The sequence below is a fragment of the Triticum dicoccoides genome, chromosome 1A (genome assembly GCF_002162155.2).
Source record: "Triticum dicoccoides isolate Atlit2015 ecotype Zavitan chromosome 1A, WEW_v2.0, whole genome shotgun sequence".
Taxonomy (NCBI): domain Eukaryota; kingdom Viridiplantae; phylum Streptophyta; class Magnoliopsida; order Poales; family Poaceae; genus Triticum; species Triticum dicoccoides.
The window spans coordinates 108,293,304-108,313,035 of NC_041380.1; the positions used below are offsets into that span (position 1 = coordinate 108,293,304).

At 46.5% G+C, this 19,732-nt stretch overlaps 1 pseudogene; it reads right to left on the reverse strand.

Moving 5' to 3' along the window:
• Nucleotides 1-1,002: 1,002 nt before the first annotated feature.
• LOC119365509 lies at nt 1,003-4,972 on the reverse strand (annotated as a pseudogene).
• Nucleotides 4,973-19,732: the final 14,760 nt, after the last annotated feature.

Consider the following 19,732-nt stretch of genomic DNA (forward strand, 5'->3'; position numbering starts at 1 on the left):
GGGGATGCGGCTGGAGATGCTCTAAACACTCTTGCACTTTTTTTACGGAGGAGGGAGTGGTTCACAACCACCGGTCTACAAAATCCTCCGGTGGCAGGCGACCGAGAGGAGGCAAGTCTTGAAAATGGGCAACTGGTCTAAAAAGCAAACACTTTGAGATATGGTTTTCGCATGCGAGCCAAATGAAGGAAGACTTGTCGTAGTATTGAGCATCGATAGCCCAACGACTTCTGCTTGAACAGCCTATCCACCCGAGTCCACACATGGAAACGTCAAAAGACGAAGTTTGCAGCGTCATACTTGGCAAAAAGTGCCATGTTGAAAAACTCCGATCCAATTTGTACAATAAGTCGACGCAGATAGCGGTGCTACACTTAAAAACCCCGATTTTTACAACCCTTTCTTTTTCACCTCTTCGCGTCAAGTAAAGTGGTTGTCGAACTAGGGATAGATGCAACATCAGTTATTCATTCAAGTGAACAATACCTTGTGGATCAGTTAATTTTCGACAGTCAACAAGACACAACGATTTCGGAACTTGAATTCTAGTTCAAGTTGCAAGTGATACAGGCTGCGCAGAAACTGCTGGAGGCTAATAAGAATTTGCATGAGGTCTTCCTCCAGCGTCTCTAGTCATAGTCGATATGTTGGGCTAATATTTGGTACGATATCACCGATAGCATGTCTGTGTAAGACGCAAATAGCAGAGAAATACATACATGAACCGAATACCTAGAAACATATACTCCCTTCATTCCATAATGTAAGACGTTTTTTGGAGTATAGTAAAAGCAATTACAACTCAGGTACCTATTTTTTATACATTGTATAAGCCTTTCAAGTTCAGGATGGGCTTCCTCAAAGTAGTTATAGCAGCGGAGGAGTAAAATATGACCGTGGCACATAAACCAATTTTGGTCGCAATTACCTCCATAGTTCCATCCTGCAATGTAGAAATCACGGTACTACTGCAGAAACCTCTCCAGGCAATTCACAATGAAATTGTATGAATCATGAGGTCCTGTAGTAGGCGGACAACAGAATAACATAATCACAACCTCTTTAGTCTTTGCCCATATGAACACTTCACACTATCTACATACTCCTATTATTTACTAGGATGCCAATGGCAAGGTTGAAAGAGGAGGCAACAGCATTCCAAAGGATTTTCTTGGAAAGAAACCACCCTAGTATTAACAGCCTTCCATGCCTGTAAAAAAACAGCCTTCCATGCCGATGTAAAAAGAAAAAAATAGCCTTCTACGCCTTAATAAAGCCTGTCGCGGCACTGTGGAGAACCACAATGGCAGTATTTGACTTTTACTTCGCCATTCATGTCACGAACATGATCTATTTCGTAATTATAGTCATAAGTCAGCTCCTGTAGAGGTGAAATATTCTCAGCAGCAAAGAACATGATATGCGGCACTCTTTTGTCGCCATGGTCCCAAAGAATATTTTGTGCGTAGAGGTTTGGTGAACAGCTATGGTTGATGAATCTTCCAATATTACCATACTCAGCTGCGTCTATTGTGAAGGCCCTATCATCGTCCATGATCACAGAGCGAGGGGCAGAAGAACTCAGACCTGGAACAACTGATGGCATCCCTTTCCAGATATCATAGTTATGTCCTATGTCGAACAAGTATTCGTCATTCATTCTCTGGTTAGCCTCGTCGCTATGCAACAGCTCGCCAACATACTCACATATAAAGCTGCCAGCAGAGATGGACCTTAGGGATCTTACACCCCAACCTGTCTTTGTTGTTCTGAATACTTCCAGTGGTATTTTCATACCATGCTGGCTGACCCTGCTATGGCATGAAGGAGGGCACCTACAGGATGGACCACACTCATATATGAGGGGCTTTGCATGGACAACTGCACCATTGAAGTTAAATGGGAGTTCTCCTCCATTCTTCACAGCACAAGCACAGCTAGCAGAATCTGAGCAGCCATTGGTGCAGTCACAACCCTGATGACTTCTTTTTGCAGCTAAGGATGAACCTTTGATTCTAGTAATGTATTTAAATGATGCTGGATGTGCAGCATCAATATTATTGACCACACAGATGGGGATCTTCTCCTTCCCTTGCGATATATCTGCTATGCATAGGCCAGGACGCGCTGCAGACTTTCTCAACACTTTAGCAACATGCAGAGGTAACTCTGGTTGTCCAGAAATCCTCTGCAACCTGTATTTGAAGACCCTTGAACCTGGTAGACCTTCTTGCCAGCACTGCACCACATGATAGAGCCCATCGTAAGTAAATATTGAGACTTCTTTGGCCTTTGAATGACTACCTTCCTCTCTATTTGGACCTTTAAAACCATGAATTACTCGGACAGGCGTCTTTGTTTTGATACAATTCTTCAGGGCAAGGTTCCCGCGCACAAGCTTTTGATCCTCATTCTCCTTTTTGCCAGCAGGCTTTCCTCCAGAGCCAGTGTATATTATTTCACCTGAGCTCGACAAGTCGTCAGGGTAACCTCCAGACGCAACAATGCTTATGGCAATAGGCATATCATTAATATCCTTTGTGGTGTCAATGCCTCCTTGGTATGGGCGGTGAAGACCAACAATGGCCAACTCTACTCTGTATAAAAATTCATCACCAATTTCAACACCAGGAACTTTACCTACAATAGGCCCCTGCTTGGTAAAGCCCGGTAATTTTCTGATTAGCTTATCAGCGGCAAGATCAATTCTACGGCTCTTCAGCGAACCTTGTTCCACAGCTTGAACGAGAGTCCTGCATATAAACTGAAACCTTCTGCAAATCATCCTGACTTTGCTCCGAGCATCAGCGGTCTGACCACCATGTTGCATGTGACGCCATGAGGGATCATTGAGGTACATCTCAAACTTTCCTTCATGAACAGCTATTGCATTCAAAACTTCATCATCTTCCAAGTGGGAAGCCTCTTCATGCTTCAATTTTTCCTTGCTAGAAATGGTATTCATGGGAAGATATTTACTTTGAGCTGGACCTTTTATCTTTAACTTCTTCCTGGGAGCAAAGGATTCGCTCATAGTGACAACGGACTCCTTCTCCTTGCCCATAGAACACGGTCTATCCAGATTAACCAGCGCGGACTTATGATTTGCTTCAACAGGTAACCGAAATGTTTTTCTAGCTGTGAATGATACCATACGTCTCATGATACCGTCGCCATGTACCCCTGCTGCCACATCAAGAGATGCCCTTTTCATGCTATAACTTTCAGACACTTCCTTATCCCCAAGATATTCTTTCAGAGGATCTTCAGGAGAAGGTTTACTAGCACCCTTGGATGGATTGCCTTGTTCAGGAGAAGGTTTTCTAGCTGTGAATGTTACCATACGTCTCATGATACCGTCGCCATGTACCCCTGCTTCCACATCAAGAGGTGCACTTTTCATGCTACAACTTTCAGACACTTTCTTATCCCCAAGATATTCTTTCAGAGGATCTTCAGGAGGAGGTTTACATGCACCCTTGGGTGAATTGCCTTCGCATTTGTTCATCACCTTGAGATCTTCAGCAACTTCCCATGATACACTCTCTCCCTTGTGCTCCAGCATGTTCACAGGGATCTTCTCATTAGAAAAATGCCTCACAGAAGGTTCCGCATCTACCATTGACGGCACAACACACTCAAGGGTACCAGCTGTAAGCTCATGCAGGCTATTGTTGTGAGTAACTGGGTTCTCTTGGAGGACATGGTCAGGCTCCGTACGAATCTCACCTTCCTCCAATTCCTGTACCTCTACTATCACATCCAAAGCATTCTTGCTGACCGCTTCTGTAGTATCCCCAAGATGTTCTTTCAGAGGACCTTCAGCAGAAGGTTTACTAGCAGCCTTGGGTGAACTGCCTTCGCATTTGTTCATCACCTTGAGATCTTCAACAACTTCCCATGATACACTCTCCCCCTTGCGCTGCAGCATGTTCACTGAGATCTTTTCATCAAGTCCATCAGCCGTAAGCTCATGCATGATATTGCTGTGAGTAACTGGAAACTCTTGGAGGACATGATCAGGCTCCGGAGGAATCTCACCCTCCTCCAGATCCTGTACGTCTACTATTGCATCCAAAGCATTCTCGCTGACCGCTTCTATAGTGTCCATGGCACACACATTGGAACGCCGGCCGTCCTCCAATGCACCCAAATCACCAGCAGGAGGCAGGGCTTCGAAGTGCAAACTAGACTCACCACCTCCTCTGCTTGCAAGTGAAACCACCGCGTCCCTCCCGCAGCCTGGAGGGAAGCGGCGGTTGGCAGGTATCACCCTCCGCTTGGCTAGCAATCGCGAGATTGGCCGTGTCCTTCCCCTGTCTTTCACCACCAAATCAGCACCTCTTTCTGTGCCATCCGAAGATTTCACCGCCGCAGCCTCTGGACCCCGATGATCCCCATCTGACACTGGAGCGCCACCATCAGAAGCAGTCACCTTCTCCAGCACACGCACACCAGCATTGCCAGGCGCAATTTGCAGCGGCAAGCCACACTCCTCTCTGGCACTGCTGCCCGCGGGACGAGCACCACTGGAAGGTGCAGTTACAACCGGCAAACCGTCGTCGTCGCCGCCCACGATCAGAGGCGGCGCGTCCCTCCCGCAGCCAGGTGGAAAGTGTCGCACGGCGGACACGGCCCTCCGCTTGGGCGGCGGATGCGTAGGGAACTCCAAACCCCTCTTCCTCTGTAGTTCGCCGCCTCCACATCCCCTCTCCTCCAGAGCCACCAGGCCAGAAACCCCCGCCGCGCTGTCCCCGACAAAATCGCCGGATACCGTGACGTCATCCCCTCCCGCCGCAACCGCAACCCCAACCGTCACCGCCACCTCCTCGTGCTCCGCTCCGTCACCGCCCCCTTGGCGTCGCCCACGGGCCACCTCCACCTCGCTGCGCACCCGCACGTCGCCCCCGCCCGCGGCGAGAGGATAAGGAGGAGGAAGTGGATGCGGCGAAGGTCAAGGAAGCGCGGCCATGCATCCACCGCAGAGCTGTGGAAAGCAGCGCTCCGCGGACACTGCCGTCGGCTTCGGCGGCCGCGCGGCGTGGAACATCTCGTCGCGGCGGTCAGTCCCGCCGGTCGATCGACGCGCCTTCAAATACCCCAGCCGCGCACAAGTGGCGAAAAATTAAAACCCGAATCGCGAACCGTTACGACACGACGGTGCAAAACGAAGCGGGGGAGGGGGCCCGGGGACGGCTGGAGCGTGCTCACCTGGCGGACGGCGGCCGACGGCGGAGGCGGCGGGGACGCCGGCGAGGTCGGGCTCGGTGGCGCGCCGGGGTAATGTGGGGATGGGGAGGGAATGCCGGACTGGTGCGGGTCCCTGCGCTCGGGTTTTGATGAGAAACGCTCTCTTCGCCGGCTCGCACACACTGGTTGGTTTGACAGGTGTCGGGCTCGGGTGACCGGGCTGGCAAGGTCGGAGTTGGACTTTGACTCGAGCCTGTGGTGGACTGCACTGGACCGGCTCGTCTCCGCGCGAGCCGCAAGGCGCAACGGCTAGCTTTGCTTTGCCGAGGGTGTGTGTGTGGCGTGCGTGACCCAACGATTGATTTTTCTGTTGTGGAAATAATGACCCTTTATTTTAGAGAAATCATCCACCTAGCCAGCCGTCTGATGCAAAGGACCCCAACCGTCGGATCGTTGCTCACAGAACGCACGCTCCAGCACAACCCATGACTCTGCAGTACTGCGTTATCCACTTATCCTTCGTGCTCACAACAGTCCCACCAGCCATCGGCGACTGCCCCTGGCCGGCACTGCATGCCATGCTGCCATGTTCGCCAGAGCGCCGGGTGTGACTCGGAGCTGCCCGCCATTTGTAGCACCGGAGTCCAGGTGATGCTCCATCACAGCATCAGCGGCCTCGGTGACGCTCTATTGCAGCTCCGACGCCCCATGACGTTCCATTGCGACTTCATCGCTGTACCGCACGGCCCCGATGCTCCATTGCAACTCCGGTGGCTCCGGCGATGCTCCATTGCACCTCCGACTGCCCGGTGATGCTCCATTACAGCTTCATCGGTGCACCGCGCAGCCCCGGCGATGCTCCGTTGCAGCTCCGGCGGCTACGGCGATGCTCCATTGCACCTCCGGCTGCGCCAGTGATGCTCCATTGCAGCCCCGGCGCCCCGGCGATGCTCCATTACAGCTCCATGAGTGCACCACACGGCCCCGGCGATGCTCCATTACAGCTCCATGAGTGCACCACAGGGCCTCGGCGATGCTCCATCCTAGCTCCGGCGGCCCCCATTGCAGCACTTTCATTTGACCTCAATGCAGCGGCGTGGTCTCTTGTTACACCGGGTAGTAGCGTCCACGGCTGGCCTGCAGCATGGGCCGATGCCCCTTCATGGCAACAGAAAACCATGCAGTGCCGCCGCGCAAGCGGGTGACGCGGGCTTGCAGCACATCCCCTCGTCTCCCTCTGCAGTCGCGGCGCCCCGCGACAGATTTCTCACTTGGGTGCCCCGATTTGCAGCAAGGGGCTCTGATTTGGGAGGTGGCAGCGAATTTTTATAGATGGGAGAGGAGGTGAGTGTGGTGCTGGTTGGTGGTGGCGGCATGGCCGCCTGCTGCGGTGGTGGAGGATCCGATGAGAGAGAAAGAGGGGCGTTCTCAGCAGGCCCCCGTCGCAGATTTAGGCGGCGGCGCTGTGGAAGGGGCTTCAAGGGAGTTGCCGGAGTGGAGGATAGAAGAGTACGAAGTGGTCAAACACAGGAAGGGAGAACATGTGGGTGTGATTCGCGGCATGAGATAAGGCACGAGAGAAAGCGGTGCCTGGGTCCATACCGAGACGCGTGGCGATCGTGGGGAGCGGCTGATTTGTTCCCAGAAATCAGTCGGGCAATTTAAAGAGATTTCCTTTATTTTATGTCGGGAAAATAATAGCAATGATTTTTTTGACGGATAATATCAATGATTTATGGAAAACATTCAAAATAATCCGACTTACGTTTCTCTCGCGCAAACCGCCTGGAGCGAACGACACGTGTCCCCCCAACACACCGCTCGCAACCACCCTCGAGCCTTATCTCTTCGGCTCCACACGTTCTCCCCCACTCGCTTCTTCTTTTTCCCCTTCTTGTGTCGTCACAAGCGAGAAAAGGGCCTGAGGTTGGTGCTGGAGCATGAAGGAGGAGGTCGGAGGCTGGCGCCGCTCTTCGCCGGTGCTGTAGTGCAACACGGGGAGGCCGGAGGCGGGTGTCGCTCATCGTCGGAGGGAGTTGCGTCCCCGTGGATCTCTCAACGGCGGCGGAGGTGTTGTGTGGCACAAGCGGCGCCGTGGAGCTCGCCGGAGTGGTGCTACAATGGAGCTCTCGCGCGGCGGCTCCTGGTGCTACGTTGCGGCGCTCACCGGCGGGTTGTCGAGCTGCAGTGCAGCGCTCGGTGCCTGAGCTCGCCGACGCTCTAAGTGCAGCACAAGAGGTGATGCGACCCTCGTGGGGCTTGCCGGGTGCGGTGCTGCAATGGAGCTCTCGCCGGCGGCTCCCGATGCTCCGTTGCAGCGCTCGTCGGCGGGGTCGAAGCTGCAGTGCAGCAGCTCGGTGCTCCAATGGAGTTCTCGCCGGCCGCTCCCGGTGCTCCGTTGCAGCCCTCGTCGGTGGGGTCGAAGCCGCAGTGCAGCACCGGTGCTCCAATGGAGCTCTCGCCAGCCGCTCCCAGAGCTCCATTGGAGCTCTCACCGGCGGCTCATCGGAGTTGTGATGCAGCGGCCAGCGACTCCCGGTGCTCCAATGGAGCTCTCGCCGGCAGTTCTCGGAGCTGCGATGCAGCGGACGGCGGCGGCGCTAGTGTTGCAACGCATAGCAAATTCTACGGTGGGTGAATAAATTACTGTCGAGCAATTGATAGAAAAGCGCATAGTTATGAGAATATCTAGGCATGATCATGTATATAGGCATCACGTCCGCGACAAGTAGACCGAAACGATTCTGCATCTACTACTATTACTCCACACATCGGCCGCTATCCAGCATGCATCTAGAGTATTAAGTTCATAAGAACAGAGTAACACATTAGGCAAGATGACATGATGTAGAGGGATAAACTCAAGTAATATGATATAAACCCATCTTTTTATCCTCGATGGCAACAATACAATACGTGCCTTGCTGCCCCTGCTGTCACTGGAAAAGGACACCGCAAGATTGAACCCAAAGCTAAGCACTTCTCCCATTGCAAGGAAGATCAATCTAATAGGCCAAACCAAACTGATAATTCGAAGAGACTTGTAAAGATATTAAATCATGCATAAAAGAATTCAGAGATGAATCAAATAATGTTCATAGATAATCTTGATCATAAACCTAAAATTCATCGGATCTCGACAAACACACCGCAAAAAGAATTACATCGAATAGATCTCTAAGAGAATCAAGGAGAACTTTGTATTAAGATCCAAAGAGAGAGAAGAAGCCATCTAGCTAATAACTATGGACCCGAAGGTCTGTGGTAAACTACTCACACATCATCGGAGAGGCTATGGTGTTGATGTAGAAGCCCTCCGTGATCGATTCCCCCTCTGGCAGAGCGCCGAAAAAGGCCCCAAGATGGGATCTCACTGGTACAGAAGGTCGCGGCGGTGGAAATAGGGTTTCATGGTGCTCTCGGATGTTTTCGGGGTATATGAGTATATATAGGCGAAAGAAGTAGGTCGGCGGAGCCACGAGGGGCCCATGAGGGTGGGGGGCGCGCCTACCCCCCTGGGCGCGCCCTCATACCTCGTGGACGCCTCGTTTCTTCCTTGACGTCCACTCCAAGTCTTCTGGATTGCGTTTGTTCCAAAAATAACTCTCCCTAAGGTTTCATTCCGTTTGGATCTGTTTGATATTCCTTTTCTACGAAACACTGAAATAGGCAAAAAACAGCAATTTGCATTGGGTCTTTGGTTAGAAGGTTAGTCCCAAAAATAATATAAAAAGGTATATTAAAGCCCATTAAACATCCAAAAGGGATAATATAATAGCATGGAACAATAAAAAATTATAGATACATTGGAGACGTATCAAGCATCCCCAAGCTTAATTCCTGCTCGTCCTCGAGTAGGTAAATGATAAAAACAGAATTTTTGATGTGAGTGAGTAGGTATTGCCATGCAACGGATGCACTAGAGCTATAAGTGTATGAAAGCTCAACAAAAGAAACTAAGTGGGTGTGCATCCAACTCTCTTGCTCACGAAGACCTAAGGAATTTTGAGGAAGCCCATCATTGAAATATACAAGCGAAGTTCTATAATGTAAAATTCCCACTAGTATATGAAAGTGACAACATAGGAGACTCTCTATCATGAAGATCATGGTGCTACTTTGAAGCGCAAGTGTGGTAAAAGGATAGTAACATTTTCCTTTCTCTCCTTTTCTCTTATTTTTTCCGTTTTTTTATTTGGGCCTCTCCCTTTTTTATGGCCTCTTTTTTCTTTTTTTTATTTTCGTCCGGAATCTCATCCCGACTTGTGGGGGAATCATAGTCTTCATCATCCTTTCCTCACTTGGGACAATGTTCTAATAATGATGATCATCACACTTTTATTTACTTACAACTCAAAAATTACAACTCGATACTAGAACAAAATATGACTCTATGTGAATGCCTCCGGCGGTGTACCGGGATATGCAATGAATCAAGAGTGACATGTATGAAAGAATTATAAAGGTGGCTTTGCCACAAATACGATGTCAACTAGATGATCATGCAAAGCAATATGACAATGATGTAACGTGTCATAACAAACGGAACGGTGGTAAGTTGCATGGCAATATATCTCGGAGTGGCTATGGAAATGCCATAATAGGCAGGTATGGTGGCTGTTTTGAGAAAGGTATATGGTGAGTGTATGATACCGGCGAAAGGTGCGCGGTATTAGAGAGGCTAGCAATAGTGAAAGGGTGAGAGTGCGTATAATCCATGGACTCAACATTAGTCATAAAGAACTCACATACTTATTGCAAAAATCTATTAGTTATCGAAACGAAGTACTACACACATGCTCCTAGGGGGATAGATTGGTAGGAAAAGACCATCACTTGTCTCCGACCGCCACTCATAAGGAAGACAATCAATAAATAAATCATGCTCCGACTTCATCACATAACGGTTCACCATACGTGCATGCTATGGGAATGACAAACTTTAGAACAAGTATTTCTCAAATTCACAACTAATCACCTAGCATGACTCTAATATCACCATCTTCATATCTCAAAACAATTATCGAGTATCAAACTTCTCATAGTATTCAATGCACTTTTTATGGAAGTTTTTATTATACCCATCTTAGATGCCTATCATATTAGGACTAATTTAATAGCCAAAGCAAATTACCATGTTGTTCTAAAAGACTCTCAAAATAATATAAGTGAAGCATGAGAGATCAATAATTTCTATAAAATAAAACCACCACCGTGCTCTTTAAAAAGGTATAAGTGAAGCACTAGAGCAAAATTATTTAGCTCAAAAGATATAAGTGAAGCATATAGAGTATTCTAATAAATTACGATTTATGTGTGTCTCTCCAAAAGGTGTGTACAGAAAGGATGATTGTGGTAAACTAAAAAGCAAAGACTCAAGTCATACAAGACGCTCCAAGCAAAACACATATCATGTGGTGAATAAAAATATAGCCTCAAGTAAAGTTACCGATGGACGAAGATGAAAGAGAGGATGTCTTCCAAGGCATCCCCAAGCTTTTGGTTGTCCTTGAATTTTACCTTGGGGTGCCTTGGGAATCCCCAATCTTAGGCTCTTGCCACTCCTTATTTCAAAATCCATCAAATCTTTACCCAAAACTTGAAAACTTCACAACACAAAACTAAACAGAAAATCTCATGAGCTTTGTTAGTATAAGAAAACAAACCACCACTTCAAGATACTGTAATGAACTCATACTTTATTTATATTGGTGTTAAACCTACTGTATTCCAACTTCTCTATGATTCATACCACCCGATACTTTCATCAAAATAAGCAAACAACACACGAAAAATAGAATCTGTCAAAAACAGAACAGTCTGTAGTAATCTGTAGGTTTCGAATACTTCTATAACCCCAAAAATTCTGAAATAAATTGGTGGACGTGAGGAATTTGTCTATTAATCATCTTTAAAAAGAATCAACCTAATCGCACTCTCCAGTAAAAAATGGCAGCTAATCTCATGAGCGCTAAAGTTTCTGTTTTTTATAGCAAGATCGCAAAGATTCCCCCCAAGTCTTCCCAAAGGTTCTACTTGGCACAAACACTAATTAAAAACATAAAACCACATCTAAACAGAAGCTAGATGAATTATTTATTACTAAACAGGAAAAAAACAAGAAACAAAAATAAAATTGGGTTGCCTCCCAACAAGCGCTATCGTTTAACGCCCCTAGGCATAAAAACAAGAATAGATCTAGGTATTGTCATCTTTGATATGTAATCCATAAGTGGCTCTCATAATAGATTTATAAGGTAATTTAATTTTCTTCCTAGGAAAGTGTTCCATGCCTTTCCTTAATGGAAATTGGAATCTAATATTTCCTTCTTTCATATCAATAATTGCACCAATCGTTCTAAGGAAAGGTCTATCAAGAATAATAGGACATGTAGGATTGCAATCTATATCGAGAACAATGAAATCTACGAGCACATAATTCCTATTTGCAAAAATAAGAACATCATCCTTCCCATAGGTTTCTTAATGGTGGAATCCGCAAGATGCAAATTTAAAGAACAATAATCAAATTCACGGAAACCTAACACATCACACAAAGTTTTTGGAATCGTGGAAACACTAGAACCCAAATCACATAAAGCATAGCATTCATGATCTCTAATTTTAATTTTAATAGTAGGTTCCCATGATACATCTCCGTCGTATCTACTTTCCAAACACTTTTTCCCTTGTTTTGGACTCTAACTTGCATGATTTGAATGGAACTAACCCGGACTGACGTTGTTTTCAGCAGAATTGCCATGGTGTTATTTATGTGAAGAAACAAAAGTTCTCGGAATGACCTCAAACTCCACGGAGCGTATTTTTGGAAATAACAAAAAATACTGGCAAAAGATCAAGACCAGGGGCCCACACCCTAGCCACGAGGGTGGGGGCGCGCCCCCCTACCTCGTGTCCCCCCTGGAGCTCCTCCGACCTCAACTCCAACTCTATATATTCACTTTCGGGGAGAAAAAATCAGGGAGAAGGATTCATCGCGTTTTATGATACGGAGCTGCCGCCAAGCCCTAAAACCTCTCGAGAGGGCTGATCTGGAGTCCGTTCGGGGCTCCGGAGAGGGGAATCCGTCGGCATCGTCATCATCAACCATCCTCCATCACCAATTTCATGATGCTCACCGCCGTGCGTGAGTAATTCCATCGTAGGCTTGCTGGACGGTGATGGGTTGGATGAGATTTATCATGTAATCGAGTTAGTTTTGTTAGGGTTTGATCCCTAGTATCCACTATGTTCTGAGATTGATGTTGCTAACTTTGCTATGCTTAATGCTTGTCACTAGGGCCCGAGTGCCATGATTTCAGATATGAACCTATTATGTTTTCATCAATATATGAGAGTTCTTGATCCTATCTTGCAAGCCTATAGTCACCTACTATGTGTTATGATCCGGCAACCCCGAAGTGACAATAATCGGGACCACTCCCGGTGATGACCGTAGTTTGAGGAGTTCATGTATTCACTATGTGTTAATGCTTTGGTCTAGTACTCTATTAAAAGGAGGCCTCAATATCCCTTAGTTTCCACTAGGACCCCGCTGCCACGGAAGGGTAGGACAAAAAATGTCATGCAAGTTCTTTTCCATGAGCACGTATGACTATATTCGGAATACATGCCTACATTACATTGATGAATTGGAGCTAGTTCTGTGTCACCCTAGGTTATGATTGTTACATGATGAACCACATCCGGCATAATTCTCTATCACCAATCCATTGCCTACGAGCTTTCCATATATTGTTCTTTGCTTAATTACTTTTCCCGTTGATATTGTTACAATCACTACAAAATACCAAAAACATTACTCTTCTTTTCATTACCTTTTGCTACTGTTACCACTACTATCATATTACTTTGCTGTAGATACTGAGTTTACAGGTGTGATTGAATTGACAACTCAGCTGCTAATACTTGAGAATATTCTTTGGCTCTGCAACACCCACGATGCAGCTATTTCTCCCACGTATCGGAGCACGACTTAGAGGCATAACCGCATAGTAGGCATGTCGCAAGAGGGGTAATCTTTACACATCCCATGTACTGAATAAGAGAGGGATAAAGAGTTGGCTTACAATCGCCACTTCACACAATACATAAATATAGCATTACATCATCCAGAATACAACCAAGGTCCGACTATGGAATGAAATAAAGAAAGACAACCCCTAATGCTAGATCCTTGATCGTCCCGACTGGGCTCCACTACTGATCAACTAGAAACGAAACAACACAACGAACACGATCTTCGTTGAGCTCCACTTGAGCTCGGTTGCGTCACCTGCACTGGTATCGTCGGCATCTGCAACTGTTTGGAAGTATCTGCGAGTCACGGGGACTCAGAAATCTCAAACCCTCACGATCAAGGCTATTTAAGCTTATGGGTAGGAAAAGGTAGTGAGGTGGAGCTGCAGCAAGCACTAGCATATATGGTGGCTAACTTATGCAAATGAGAGCGAGAAGAGAAACAAAGCACGGTCGTGAACTAGAAGTGATCAAGAAGTGATCCTGAAACTACTTACGTTCAAGCATAACACAAGAACTGTGTTCACTTCCCGGACTCCGCCGGAAAGAGACCATCACGGCTACGCACGCGGTTGATTCATTTTAATTAAGTTAAGTGTCAAGTTCTCTACAACCGGACATTAACAAATTCCCATCTGCCCATAACCGCGGGCACGGCTTTCGAAAGTTCAAAACCCTGCAGGGGTGTCCCAACTTAGCCCATCACAAGCTCTCACGGTCAACGAAGGATATTCCTTCTCCCAGGAAGACCCGATCAGAGTCGGAATCCCGGTTATAAGACATTTCGACAATGGTAAAACAAGACCAACAAAGCCGCCCGAATGTGCCGACAAATCCCGATAGGAGCTGCACATATCTCGTTCTTAGGGCACACCGGATTGTCCAAACTTCCGGTAGGCCAACCCAGAGTTGCCCCTGGTGGTCACCGGCGGCTGACAGGTTGGACCAACACTCAGAGGAGCACTAGCTCGGGGGTTTAAAATAAAGATGACCCTTGAGTCTGCAGAACCCAAGAGAAAAAGGCTTAGGTGGCAAATGGTAAAACCAAGGTTGGGCCTTGCTGGAGGAATTTTATTCAAAGCGAACTGTCAAGGGGTTCCCATTATAACCCAACCGTGTAAGGAACGCAAAATCAAGGAACATAACACCGGTATGACGGAAACTAGGGCAGCAAGAGTGGAACAAAACACCAGGCATAAGGCCGAGCCTTCCACCCTTTACCAAGTATATAGGTGCATTAAAGTAAATAAGATATAATAATAATATCCCAACAAATCCATGTTCCAACAAGGAACAAACTTCATCTTCACCTGCAACTAACAACACTATAAGAGGGGCTGAGCAAAGCGGTAACATAGCCAAGCAACGGTTTGCTAGGAAAGGTGGGTTAGAGGCTGACATGGCAATAATGTGAGGCATGATATAGCAAGTGGTAGGTATCGCGACATAGCAAAAGAGCGAGCAACTAGCAAGCAAAGATAGAAGTGATTTCGAGGGTATGGTCATCTTGCCTGAGATCCCGCAAGGAAGAAGAACGAGTCCATGAAGAAGACAAACAGACTTAGTCGAACGGATCCTCACAAATGCGACGTTATCGGAACTAACCCGAAGAAGCAACACCGGAAAGAAGCAAACAACATAGTAAACAACCATCACATCAACATGGCATGATGCACAACCAAGTATGATGCATGTCCGGTTTAATGAAGCATGGCATGGCAAAGTGCACAAACAACACTACAAGTTAAGTGGAGCTCAATATGCAACGAGTTGCATATTGACGGAACACCACATTCAAGTTATTTAGTTCGATCTCGTTTATGTACCCAACAATATTAAATGTTGATTAACATGGCAAGAGGTGAAGCAAAAGATAACTACCTATCTAGGCAAGTTTAAATGAGGTCGGAACAACAAACAACAAGTCCGAAAAAATCCTCATGTGCAAATTATGGATTTGGTACTATTCTGCCCTAAACCACATTTCAGAGTTATTAAACATGCAAAGTGATGCCACCATGCTAAACTAGGCATTTTTCTACCCCATTTACATATAAAGTTTGTTAGGTTTGGAGCTACGGTTATTTAGTTATGAATTAAATCATTTTAGCATGCTATATGAGCAAATTTAATCAAACATCATTTTAAGCATTTCAAACATGGATGAAAGTGGCATATTATGAAACTAGACAGAAATCTAAGCATTTTTCATATATGAAGTTTTACAAAAGATGCATAGATTGTGAGTTATTAAATGTATGAACATGAGGGGTCTTTTCTATAAAAACAGCGTTCTCTGGAATATTAGCAAAATCGCCTAGAGGAAAAAAATGTAACATGGGCCAAATCTGGACAGCAAGCCCAACAGAGGAAAAAAGGGGGCGCTGGGGTGGCTCACATTGGGCTGAGACCCAGTTGGGAAGAGGCTTGGTCAGGCCGGCTGCTAGGCTCGGCTCGCTGGATCTGGTCCACAGGCGAGACGCTGTGGCTGGCGGTCGCGAGGGTCAGCGAGGCAGAGTCGGTCAACGAAGGAACCTGCAGCTACTGCAGCTCCCGCTCGCTGCAGCCAAGATGTAGCGCAGCGAGGGACTTGGCGCGGAGGCGACCATCGGCGACAAGTGGGTGGCGGGGACGACGGGATCCGGCGGTGAGACAACGAGAACCAAGGCGAGGAAGGGAATCGAGCGGGCGAGGTCAACATGGGCAGGAGGGGTGTGTCTTCAGCCTCGTTCGCGTGCAGAAGCAGGGGAGGCAGCGCACGATGCAAAGGCTGGACGGCGGCCGAACTTGGCGCGAATGATACGTCTCCGTCGTATTTACTTTTCCAAACACGTTTTCCCTTGTTTTGGACTCTAACTTGCATGATTTGAATGGAACTAACCCAGACTGACGCTGTTTTCAGCAGAATTACCATAGTGTTATTTATGTGCAGAAACAAACGTTCTCAGAATGACCTGAAACTTCACGGAGCCACTTTTCAGAAAATAAGAAAAATACCTGCAAAAGATGAAGGCGAGGGGCCCACCACCTCTCCACGAGGGTGGGGGCGCGTCAGCCCCCTACCTCGTGGGCTGATACGTCCATTTTTGCATCATGCTTTTATATCAATATTTATTGCATTATGGGTTGTTATTACACATTATGTCACAATACTTATGCCTATTCTCTCTTATTTTACAAGGTTTACATAAAGAGGGAGAATGTCGGCAGCTGGGATTCTGGGCTGGAAAAGGAGCAAATATTAGAGACCTATTCTGCACAGCTCCAAAAGTCCTGAAACTTCACGGATGATGTTTTCCAAATATACACAAAATACTGAGCGCAAGAACCTCACCGGGGGGCCACACCCTTCCCATGAGGGTGGGGGGCGCGCCCCCTACCTCGTGGGCCCCCTGGTGGCCCTCCGGTGGCCATCTTCTACTATATGGAGTCTTTCGATGTGAAAAAAAAATCATAAGCCATCTTCTCGGACGAAACTCCGCCGCCACGAGGTGGAACCTTGGCGGAACCAATCTAGGGCTCTGGCGGAGCTGTTCTGCCGGGGAAACTTCCCTCCCGGAGGGGGAAATCATCGCCATCGTCATCACCAACGGTCCTCTCATCGGGAGAGGGCAATCTCCATCAACATTTTCATCAGCACCATCTCATCTCAAAACCCTAGTTCATCTCTTGTATCCAATTCTTGTCTCCAAGTCCGGGATTGGTGCTAGTAGGTTGCTAGTAGTGTTAATTACTCCTTGTAGTTGATGCTAGTTGGTTTAATCGGTAGAAGATCATATGTTCAGATCCTATATGCATATTAATACCCCTCTGATGATGAACATGTTTATGCTTTGTGAGTAGTTACTTTTGTTCCTGAGGACATGGGAGAAGTCTTGCTATTAGTAGTCATGTGAATTTGGTATTCGTTCGATATTTTAATGAGATGTATGTTGTCTCTCCTCTAGTGGTGTTATGTGAACGTCGACTACATGACACTTCACCATTATTTGGGCCTAGAGGAAGGCATTGGGAAGTAATAAGTACATGATGGGTTGCTAGAGTGACAGAAGCTTAAACCCTAGTTTATGCGTTGCTTCGTAAGGGGCAGATTTGGATCCATATGTTTCATGCTATGGTTAGGTTTACCTTAATACTTTTGTTGTATTTGCGGATGCTTGCAATAGAGGTTAATCATAAGTGGGATGCTTGTCCAAGTAAGGACAACACCCAAGCACCAGTCCACCCACATACCAAATTATCAAAGTACCGAACGCAAATCATATGAACGTGATGAAAACTAGCTTAACGATATTCCCATGTGTCCTCGGGAGCGCTTTACATCATATAAGAGTTTGTACAGGCTTGTCCTTTGCTAAAAAAGGATTGGGCCACCTTGTTGCACTTTATTTACTTTTGTTACTTGTTGCTCATTACAAACTATCCTATCACAAAACTATTTGTTACCACTTCTTTCAGTACTTGCAGAGAATACCTTGCTGGAAACCGCTTATCACTTCCTTCTGCTCCTCGTTGGGTTCGACACTCTTACTTATCTAAAGGACTATGATAGATCCCCTATACTTGTGGGTCATCAAGACTCTTTTCTGGCGCCGTTTCCGGGGAGTGAAAGACCTTTGGTAGGTGGAATTTGGTAAGGAAAAATTTATATAGTGTGCTGAAATTTACTATCACTGGTTACCATGGAAGGTAATCCTCTGAGGGGCTTGTTCGGGGTATCTTCACCTCGACCAATAGAGCAAAGAGTTGCTCCTCAACCTACTGAACCTACTGAAAATGAATATGAAAATGAAAATGCTTGCTTTGAAGTTCCTTCGGGTATGATAGAAAAACTGCTAGCTAATCCTTTTCTCGGAGATGGAACAAAACATCCTGATGAACATCTGATATATGTGGACCAAGTTTGTGGATTATTTAAGCTTGCAGGTTGCTACCTCTTGAGCACTGCGTTGGATTTCCCCGAAGAGGAAGGGATGATGCAGCAAAGTAGCTTAAGTATTTCCCTCAGTTTTTTAGAACCATGGTATCAATCCAGTAGGAGGCTACACTCGAGTCCCTTGTACCTACACAAAAACAATAGCTCAACGCAACCAACGCGCTTAGGGGTTGTCAATCCCTTCACGGTGACTTACGAAAGTGAGATCTGGTAAAGATGATAAATAATATTTTTGGTATTTTTGGTATAGAGATGCGAAGTAAATAAAGTAAAAGAAAAGCAAAAGCAAAGCAATAATAAAGTGATGGAGATTGATATGATGAGAAAGAGACCCGGGGGCCATAGGTTTCACTAGTGGCTTCTCTCAAGAGCATAAGTATTCTACGGTGGGTGAACAAATTACTGTTGAGCAATTGACAGTATTGAGCATAGTTATGAGAATATCTAGGTATGATCATGTATATAGGCATCACGTCCGAGACAAGTAGACCATAACGATTCTGCATCTACTACTATTACTCCACTCATCGACCACTATCCAGCATGCATCTAGAGTATTAAGTTAAAAACAGAGTAACGCCTTTAGCAAGATGACATGATGTACAGGGATAGTTTCATGCAATATGATAAAAAAAACCATCTTGTTATCCTCGATGGCTACAATACAATACGTGCCTTGCTACCCCTTCTGTCACTGGGAAAGGACACCGCAAGATTGAACCCAAAGCTAAGCACTTCTCCCATGGCAAGAACAACCAATCTAATAGGCCAAACCAAACTGATAATTTGAAGACACTTGCAAAGATAACCAATCATACATAAAAGAATTCAGAGAAGATTCAAATATTATTCATAGATAGACTTGATCATAAACCCACAATTCATCGGCCTCAACAAACACACCGCAAAAAGAAGATTACATCGAATAGATCTTCACGAGAGAGGGGGAGAACATTGTATTGAGATCCAAAAAGAGAGAAGAAGCCATCTAGCTACTAGCTATGGACCCGTAGGTCTAAAGTAAACTACTCACACTTCATCGGAGAGGCTTGGATGATGATGTAGAAGCCCTCCGTGATCGATGCCCCCTCCGGTGGAGCTCCCGAACAGGCCCCAAGATGGGATCTCATGGATACAGAAAGTTGCGGTGGTGGAATTAGGTTTTTGGCTCCGTCCCCGATCGTTTGGGGGTGCGTGGATATATATAGGAGGAAGAAGTATGTCGGTGGAGCTTCGAGGGGACCACGAGGTAGGGGGCGCGCCCTCCACCCTCGTGACCACCTTGTGGCTTTCTTGATGGAGGGTCCAAGTCTCCTGGATCTTATCCGATGAGAAAATCACGTTTCCGAAGGTTTCATTCCGTTTGGACTCCGTTTGATATTCCTTTTCTTCGAACCCCTAAAACAGGCAAAAACCAACAATTTTGGGTTGGACCTCCGGTTAATAGGTTAGTTCCAAAAATAATATAAAAGTGGATAATAAAGCCCAATAATGTCTAAAACAGTAGATAATATAGCATGGAGCAATCAAAAATTATAGATACGTTGGAGACGTATCAAGCATCCC